We start from the raw sequence: 10,792 nt of genomic DNA on the forward strand, positions 1-10,792 counted from the left end.
CTGGATAAGAATGAAGTGATTAAACAGAGTCAGCATGGGTTTGTAACTAATAAGTCATGTCAGACTAACTTAATTTCCTTCTATGACGGTATCACTGATTGGGTGGATCAAGGAAATGCTGTAGATATAGTATTTCTTGACTTCAGCAAAGCATTTGACAGTCTCTCATACAATCCTTATTGAAACAATGACTAAGTATGGAATGGACAAGGCAACTGTTAGGTGGATTCATAACTGGCTTAGTGATCGGACCCAAAGATGGGTTGTAAATGGCTTCACATCCAGTTGGAAGAATGTCTCAAGTGGGGTACCACAGGGCTCTGTCCTGGGCCCTGTATTGTTCAACATCTTTATCAACGATTTAGATGAAGGAATTGAGGGTAAACTGATTAAATTTGCTGATGACACAAAGCTAGGAGGGATAGCTAATACTAGAGAAGAGAGAAAGAGGATTCAAAAAGATTTAAATAAACTGGAGAAGTGGGCAGCAACTAACAGAATGGTTTTTAACAGGGAGAAATGCAAAGTACTACATCTGGGCAATAAAAATGAAAAAAGCATATATAGAATGGGAGGAATAGGGCTAAGCAACAGCGCATGTGAAAAAGACTTGGGTATACTAATAGATCACAGACTGAATATGCGTCAACAGTGTGATGCAGCAGCAAAAAAAGCAAAGGCAATTCTAGGATGTATTAACAGAAGCACACAGTCTAGATCACGTGAAGTCATTATTTCCCTCTACTCCTCTTTGGTCAGACCTCATCTGGAATATTGTGTCCAGTTTTGGGCACCACATTTTAAATAAGACATCAACAAACTGAAGCAAGTTCAGAAAAGAGCGACCAGAATGGTGACCGGTCTACAAACCCTGTCTTATGAGGAAAGGTTGCAGGATTTGGGAATGTTTAGTTTGCAAAAGAGAAGACAGAGAGGAGACTTAATAGCTGTCTACAAATATCTAAAGGGCTGTCACATTGTAGAAGGATCAACTTTATTCTCATTTGCACAAGGAAAGACTAGAAGCAATGGGATGAAACTGAATGGGAGGAGACACAGATTAGATATTAGAAAAAACTTTTTGACAGTTAGAGTGATCAATGAGTGGAACAAGCTGCCACGAGAAGTGGTGAGTTCTCCTTCAATGGAAGTCTTCAAACAGAGGCTGGACAGACATCTGACTGGGATGATTTAGTGAATCCTGCTTTGAGCAGGGGGTTGGACCAGATGGCCCAGGAGGTCCCTTCCAACTCTACGATTATATGATTCTATGATTCACACCTAGGGCTAAGTTCACTCCCAGTGTATTTGCTGCGATTTTGTACATTTGGATTGCTTTCAATGGTGAAAAAAACAATACACAGGAAATATAATTTTATAATTTTCATACCATATCTGGCCATGTGGTGTTTAAGACATGATCAGACAAATCGAAAGTCTTTTTTTTTTTTTGCAGAGCCATCAGCCGGCCATCACTATTAGTAGAGGACCATCAGGCGGTCCTTTCTATTGTTAGAATACCAGCAGGTGTCTTGTGGACAGATGACGCCAAGATAGTTTTTTGGTAAAGCACATAATTCTACTGTTTAGTGTAAATGGAATGAGACCTACAAATAAAAGAACACAGTACATACAGTAAAATATAGTGGATGTTCAAAGATATTTTGGGGTTGTTTTGCTGCCTGTGGCCCTGGGTGCCTTGAAATGTGAAGATTCCCAAAGAATTTTGAGTCACAATATAGTGCCCAGGGTAAGAAAGCTTGGTTTGCATCGTACTACGTCATAGGTCTTCCAGCAGGACATTGACCATAAACATACTTCAAGAGCCGCCCAAAAATAGATGTAAACAATGCACTGGACAGTTCAGAAGTGGTAATTACAGCTCCAGTAGCGTAAAGTCTCCCACCACTACCTCTTACATACAGATGCTGCAAAGAAACTGTGCATGGAGCCATTAAATCAGTTATTTTGCCTGCTTTGATGAATTTCTGAGTTCAGAACACCATAAAAAACATGAATCGGTCAATGAGTGCATGGAAGAGAACAGCAGTAAGGTGTACAATTTGTAAGGCAATAATACCTGACTAGATGCTTGTCATATGTTACTCTTACTGCCACACCTCATCATTAATGAATTGCAGATCAGAGTGGTATTATTGTAGAATATAGAAGGGATTTCAATTGGCCCTGAATTTTTTTTTTTCTCGTACGTGACAGCAGCAAAATCTGGAGGAACGCAAGTAACACTGCCAGCTTTGATGAATTTCTGAGTATAGATGAATGTAGAAAACATTAAAAACAGTCAATGAGTGATGAAAAAAAAGCAGCAAGGCTTACAATTTATAAGGCAATAATCCCTGAATAGATGTCTGTTATATGCTATAACTACTTCAACACCTCACCATAGACGAATTGCAGATAACACCGTTGTTATTATTATAACAGAATAGAATCTATTTGAAATAGCCTTGAAAAAATTGATTAGCTTAATGTAGCACCATCAAGGACTGTTATTTCATCAATGCTGCTAGGGAATATAATGGATCATTTTGCACCTACTTTGCTTGATATGGAGGAAACAAGTATCTTCTGTACTTGCTGTACAGAAGATGAGGCTGGGCTGTGTAGTATCACCCAGTATAGTTTCTTACTCCATCTCAACTTGCTCTGCCTGCAAAGCCTCCTCTTTAATTGTGAGCACCGAGCGTTTCAGTAGACAGAGAAGCGGGATGGTAACAATGATTATTGCGTCATCACCACCCACTATCTTGGTCGAGTCCTCAAAGTTTTGTAGAACTGCACAGATGTCAGACATCCATACCCACTTATCAGGTCAAATATGCGGAGGCAGACCAGAATACCGAAGTGCATGGTGTAACTGGTATTCAACATAACATTATGGCTGGTCAGAACAATGAAAGCAATTCTTACCATCCACCTTTCGTGTCTCCCCAATTTCCTCATAGATTGTAAGCTTGCGAGCAGGGCCCTCATTCCTCTTGGTATATGTTGATTTATGTGATTATTGTTATGCTGAAATGTCTTTTATTGTTTGTACAAGTCCCCTCTAAAATGTAAAGTGCTGTGGAATATGTTGGCACAAAAGAAATAACATTATTATTCTTGTTATTACTGCCCTCTGCTGCTCACAAAGTTTTGCCAACTTATTTAACATTGAGTTCCAACACTTGGTGACATTGCACACCAGTCAGTGAGCTGGAAATTACAATTGCTGTTGCAGCACAGCCAGGGCAGTGGCAGCTGTAGCCGACTTGCATAATGGGCACGCACGTGGTGTACTTTCACAAGTAGCTCAGGCAGATCTGGGTAGGTTTTCAGAAACCGCCGAACCACTAAGTTGAGCACATGGACCAGGCATATACATGTATAAGGTTTGCAAGTGTCAGTGACTGCATCAGGTTATGGCCATTGTCATACATGACAGTGCCTGTTTGTAGATTCAGGGGTGACAGCCACAGATCATTCTGGTCTGTTAGACCTTTCAGCAACTCTGCGGCAATGTGCGGTTTGTCACCTCTGCTGCTTGGCTGGAGTAGTGTGCTGCAGTGCTTCCAGCTTGCGACTGATGTAATGTAGATGTTTGTGAGATGGAGTGTGAAGAAGAGGAGGAGGTGCAGGAACTGCTGTAGAAGGTGGGGGCAACCCTGATTGAACTAGGGCCCGCAACTCTCGGTGTTGGTAGTATGCAGGGATCACACACCAGGAGAAATAGTGTCGGCTGGGGACCCAGTACTGAGGGACAACTGCCGCCATAAGGTTGCACAAAGGTTTGATCTCCACAAGCCTGAATGGCAACATTTCCAGGTCAAGCAGCCTGGAAATTTAGCCATTTAGCACTGTAACTTGTGGGTGGGTGGCTGCATATTTACACTTGCATTCCAAGGACTGGGGTAGGGGCAACTGAACGCTGTGCTGGGACAAGGACATGGATGTGGTTGCTGACGGTGATTGCAATTGTGCAGCGACAGGTTCAGGGTGGGAGACATCTTTGCCTACATTACGGACAGGGGACTGGCATGATAGTAGAACTGGGGTAGCGGCAGTGGTGTCACTCGCAGACACTGCTTTTGAACCCTAGCATCCGGCCCAAGTAGTCAGGTGCTTTGCTTGCATGTGCTTGAGCATGCTGGTTGTGGTCAGGCTGGTAGTTGTGCTGCCCCTGCTGATTGTAGCATGGCAGTTGTTGCAAATGATCTTTTTTGTGTTAACTTGACTGTTTTTAAAAAGCGCCAGACTTGGGAACACCTAACCCTACGTCTCTTCAAAGAGGCATTGGAGTGCCTCCAAATTATTAGCAGCCCTTGCATTCACTGCATTTACTGCATAGGAAAACACAATGGGAGACCCACTTCCTAATAATGGGAACATTTTTTCATGAGGCCCTCATCTACATCTTTTCAACGGGGCATTGGAGTGCTTCCAAGCATTCACTGCATAGGCAAACACTATGGGAGACCCACTTCCTAATAATGGGAACATTTTTTCATGATGCCCTCCTCTACATCTCTTCATGGGGGTATTGGGGTGCATCCAAATTTTGGCAGCCCTGCCACTCACTGCATATGAAATAACAGTATAGGTGACCCACTGTTTAATATTGGGAACAACAAAGCATAGCTGGCTGATGGCTCTCTAGGAATATTGAGGGCCGACTGCTGACCCGTTAAGAATAGTAAAGGTTAGAGATGAGTGAACCTTTCAAGGTATGGTTCAGTTCAGGAAATGTCCCGATGTTCACTGAACAGTTTGTCTAACATACCCGAACTCCAATGAATTCAAAGGACGGTAAAATAAAAGGCATACATAACACCTTAAGGGGGGAAAAAAGCTCCCATCAGCTCAAAATAGGGGCATACACAAGGAAAAGTGGCAGTAATTGACCCAGAGTACAAATAGTATAATTGCTCAACATGGATGCATGGGACAAGGCTTCAACCAGAATTTCTAGTTTAAACATTGATCAGTGACAGGTGGATGAGTGACCGTTGTAGGCCTGGTGCTCTGAGAGCCCTGCCAAATTCAGGCAACACACATGAAGGAGACCCAATTTGGAGTCCAAATATTTCCAAAAATTAGGGTTAGACAACAGGAAAAGTGGCATTAATTGACCCACAGTAGAAATTTTTAATGGCATAGCAGCAGTAAGCCATGGACCATGCATGAGGTATCCGCATTAATAGTTTTTAATTTGAGTTTAAATTAAGATGAGGTGGGAGACTGAATGGTGTAAGCCTCCCTGTTGGGAGCCCTGATATCTCATGTAACAGCTCAAACTGGATTTAAGCTCAACCACACTCAGGTGCCACAAACATCAGTTTCATAGACTGCTATTGGTCAAAAAATTTAAAGATAGTAACACAGGTAGTTGACTGATGATCACCCACAGTAGAAATTTTAAGACTGGCACAACAGCAAACAGCCATGGGCGATGCATGAGGTATCAGTGTCTGGTCCAGCATTTAGAGCTTTGAAATTAAGATTAAATTTGGATGAGGTGGGTGAGGGACCGGTGTTAGCCTGCTGTGCTGGGAGCTCTAATACCTAAAGCAAAAGCTCAAACTGCTTTTCTGTCCAGCCACATTAACCCCTTTACCCCCAAGGGTGGTTTGCACGTTCATGACAGGGCCAATTTTTACAATTCTGACCACTGTTGTCACGCCGTGCTCACGTGGGGGCGGGACCTCGGTCCCGACATCATCTCTTCCGGAGCTGCGGTCACTCCGGGGGTCCCGTCGGGTGCGCACGCCCAGCTCTCGTCCCCGGGTCTCCTCCTACATGTCACGTTTGCGCTTGCGCGCTCCTGTCAGTGCTGTATAGGGCTCGGTCCTCTCTATGGTAATGGAGGACCTGACCCGGAACCTGTAGTGGTCATGTGCTTTCTGGCTAGGTCCTGACCCGGAACCAGTAGTAGTCATGTGCTATATCAGACGACCTCTCCCTAGGGGAGGTGCCTGATTATTGTTGCTCTCCCTGGCTTGGTCTGCCGTGTCCCTGCCTGGCTGTACGCTGTATTCAGGTCCCCTGCCTTGCACTCTGTTGTGCCTCTTGGCACACGCTCTGAATCTGCACTCTGCTTTGTACTTGGTTGTGCCTCCTGGCACACGCTCTGACCCTGTGTTCTGTCTCGTACTCGGTTGTGCCTCCTGGCACATGCTCTGACACTGTACTCTGTCTCATACTCGGTTGTGCCTCCTGGCACACGCTCTTACCCTGTACTCTGTCTCATCCTCTGTTGTGCCTCCTGGCACACACTCTGATTCCGTGCTCTGTCTTATACTCAGTTGTGCCTCCTGGCACACACTCTGATTCCGTGCTCTGTCTTATACTCAGTTGTGCCTCCGGGCACACACTCGGACCCTGTGCTTTGTCTCATACTCTGTTGTGCCTCCTGGCACACATACCAATCCTGCGCTCTGTCTTATGCTCAGTTGTGCCCTCTGTTACACCTCCTGGCACACCTGCTGCCTGACTCAGTGCTCTGACGTGCTCCTTGCACGCATCCTGCTTCACTCACACCCGGACAAACGAAGTCTCTGTATACCACGTGTTCCCGTGTCCACACTTTACACGTTCCTGCAGACACACTCACCCACTCGTGTCTCCTGTGAGCCGGCCGCCTGGTGCCAGCAGTCATGGTGCCTCACCCCCTGGGGCTTGCCCCTGACACGCCCTGTATAGGGGGTGGTCTTCACTAGGTCAGCTCGCCCTGGGAGGGTTGGTGTCACGACCCAGAGGGTCCACTCCAGGAGTCGTCACAACTGTCCCTTTATGAGGCAATAACTCTGACACGCTTCCATGGATCCTGGTGATTCTGACATTGTTTTCTTGTGACATTTTGTGCTTCATGTTAGTGGTAAAATTTCATTGATATAACTTGCATTTATTTGTGCCCCTTACCCACCTGGGAATACCAGCCCCCATCTGTCAGTTTTAGCTTGGCTGGTTGTCAAAAATGGGGGGGGACTCCATGCCATTTTTTTTAAACTATTTCTTAAAATAATTTTAAAAAAGAGCATGGGGACCCCTGTATTCTTTATAACCAGCCTTCATAGCGCTGATAGATGAGTGTTGCAGCCTGCAGCTATCAGTTTTGCCTGACTGGTTCTCAATAATACAGGGGATCGCATGTCAATTATTTTTAAATTATTTATTTATAGAGCAATTGATGGATCAATTGATGCCACTTCTCCTGGTCTCTGCCCCTAATTTGAGCTGCTTTGGCAGCTTCTGGTCCCCCTGAAGGTGTTGTCTATGCATTTTGCCTCTCATTGAATTTAACCCCTTTCTGACATCAGACGTACTATCCCGCCCATGGGACCCGGGCCCCTATGCCCATGGACGGGATAGTACGTCTAGCGCGATCAGCGGCGCCCATGTGGTGAGCGCCGCTAATCGCGGCCGGGTGTCAGCTGATTATCACAGCTGACACCCGGCACAATGTGACACGTTAACCCCTTGCACACCGTGATCAAACATGATCGCGGTGTACCGGGGGTTAAAGGGAAGCATCGGCAGGGAGGGGGCTCCCTCCGTGCTTCCCTGAGCCCCCCACGGCAGCGCAATGTGCAGCGCTGCTGCGGGAGTCTCTTTACCTACAGGCCCCCGAATCCAAGATGGCGACGGGGGCCTTCGGGTGCCTGCAGGGAGCTGGCTTCCTCAGTGCCTGCAAAGCGCAGGCATGAGGAAGTCTGCAGTAGTGCCTGTGACAGATCGCTGATCTGTCACAGGACAGTGAAGTCCCACCTGCGACTATGTAATAAAGTAAAAAAAAATTTAAAAAAGTGTTAAAATAATTTTTAAAAAATCGCCACATAAATTAGAAAAAAAAATAAAAATTCCCCCAATAAATCCATTTTTTGGAAATAAAAAAAAAAACAATAATAGTACACATATTAGATATCGCTGCGTCCGTAACGACCCGCCCTATAAAAAACTGTCCCATTAGGTAACCCCTTTAGCGAACCCCTTAAAAAATAAAAATAAAAAACGAACCAAAAAATAATGATTTATTAACATACCGCCAAACAAAAAGTGTAATAACTAGAGTTGAGCGATACCGTCCGATACTTCAAAATATCGGATCGGAATGGATCGGCCGATCTTTAAAAAAAGTATCGGTATCGCCGATGCCGATACCGGAAGTCCCATTCAAGTCTATGAGACTTCCGGTATCGGAATTGGAAAAACCCTTTCCTGCCCTTGTACAGCCTCTCGGGGGTCTGTACGGGCCTTCCGGGGGTCTCTGCCGGCCTGCCGGGGGTCTGTGCCGGCCTGCCGGTGGGCTGTGCGGACTGCCTGGGGTCTGTGCACCCTGTGGGGGTCTGTACCGGCCTGCCGGGGGGCTGTGACGGCCTGCCGGGGGGCTGTGCTGATGTCCGGGGGTCTGTGCACCCTGTGGGGGTCTGTACCGGCCTGCCGGGGGGGCTGTGCCGGCCTGCCGGTGGTCTGTGCACCCTGTGGGGGTCTGTACCGGCCTGCCGGGGGGCTGTGCCGGCCTGCCGGGGGGCTGTGCTGATGTCCGGGAGTCTGTGCAGGCATCGTCCGATGGGACTACAAGTCCCATCGGGCGATGCCTGCTACCATGACAGTGATTGACACATTAGCCAATGATGGGACAGTAGTAGTCCCATCATCCGGCTAATGTGTTAAATGTAAAAAAAAAAAAATACTACATACATACATACTACATGCATGCTACATACATACTACATGCATGCTACATACATACTACATGCTACATACATACTACATATATACTACATGCATGCTACATACATGCTACATACATACTACATACATACTACATGCTACATACATACCACATATATACTACATGCATGCTACATACATGCTACATGCTACATACATACTACATACATACTACATGCATGCTACATGCATACATACTACATAAGTACTACATACATGCTACATACATGCTACATGCATGCTACATACAATACATTCATACAATACATACATAGACATACAGTACATATAACATAGAGTAACATACTTACCAATACTTGTCACATTGTTCCCCGAAGCCATTGTCTTTTACGGAATAAATATTAACATAACAAACCACAAAAATACTCACCCATGATCCGAAGCAGTCCACGAGTGTGTCCCACGACGATCTTGGGTAGAGAACTGCAGCATCAGCTGATGCTGCCGCTCTCTACGGGCTGCAGGAATCCAATGACGGAAGGTAGGTATCCTTCCGCACTGTATTCCTCCGCCACTTAAAAAAAAAAAATCCCTAGTCTCACTTTATGGTAAAAACTGTCATTGGATTCCTGCAGCCCGTAGAGAGCGGCAGCATCAGCTGATGCTGCAGTTCTCTACCCAAGATCGTCGTGGGACACACTCGTGGACTGCTTCGGATCATGGGTGAGTATTTTTGTGGTTTGTTATGTTAATATTTATTCCGTAAAAGACAATGGCTTCGGGGAACAATGTGACAAGTATTGGTAAGTATGTTACTCTATGTTATATGTACTGTATGTCTATGTATGTATTGTATGAATGTATTGTATGTAGCGTGCATGTAGTATGTATGTAGTATGTATGTAGTATATATGTGGTATGTATGTAGCATGTAGTATGTATGTAGCATGCATGTAGTATGTATGTATGTAGTATGTATGTAGCATGCATGTAGTATATATGTGGTATGTATGTAGCATGTAGTATGTAGCATGCATGTAGTATGTATGTAGTATGTATGTAGCATGTAGTATGTATGTAGCATGCATGTAGCATGTAGTATGTATGTAGCATGCATGTAGCATGTAGTATATATGTAGCATGCATGTAGTATATATGTAGTATGTATGTAGCATGTAGTATGTATGTAGCATGTAGCATGTATGTAGCATGCATGTAGTATGTATGTAGTATATATGTGGTATGTATGTAGCATGTGGTATGTATGTAGCATGTAGTATGTATGTAGCATGCATGTAGTATGTATCTAGTATATATGTGGTATGTATGTAGTATGTATGTAGCATGCATGTAGCATGTAGTATGTATGTAGTATGTATGTAGTATGTATGCAGCATGTAGTATGTATGTAGCATGCATGTAGTATATATGTAGTATGTATGTAGCATGTAGTATGTATGTAGCATGCATGTAGTATATATGTAGTATGTATGTAGCATGTAGTATGTATGTAGCATGCATGTAGTATGTATGTAGCATGTAGTATGTATGTAGCATGCATGTAGTATATATGTAGTATGTATGTTGCATGTAGTATGTATGTAGCATGCATGTAGTATATATGTGGTATGTATGTAGCATGCATGTAGTATGCATGTAGTATGTTGTTTTTTTTTTTTTACATTTAAGGCTAGTTTCACATTAGCGTTTTTTTGCGCAGCGCATCGTGCGCATAAAAAACGCAAAGAAAAACGCAAAACAAATGTGCGTTTTTTTTTCTTCATGCGCACGCTGATGCGTCAAAATAACGCAGTGTTACTTGCGTTTTACATGCGTTTTTGCATGCGGTTGCGTTTTTTATGCGCATGCGTTTTTAGGTGTGACATTTCACAATAGTAAAATCTTTGACCACCAATGGGTCACCAGTGGGCGTGTTTCATTGGAATGTTTTATAGACCCTGTACTGCTGAATTCATCAGATTTTGCTGCTGTTTCCGGTGTCAAGATGGACTTGCGTCTGGATAATTTCCGCTTCAAGCTGGATCTTGACATTGCGCTGTCTCAGGCGTATGTCTTTTGTTGCCAGCAAGAAAGGGAGAGG

This window comes from Dendrobates tinctorius, unplaced genomic scaffold (genome assembly GCF_039654945.1).
Source record: "Dendrobates tinctorius isolate UK_male_01 unplaced genomic scaffold, ASM3965494v1 ptg000011l, whole genome shotgun sequence".
NCBI lineage: Eukaryota > Metazoa > Chordata > Amphibia > Anura > Dendrobatidae > Dendrobates > Dendrobates tinctorius.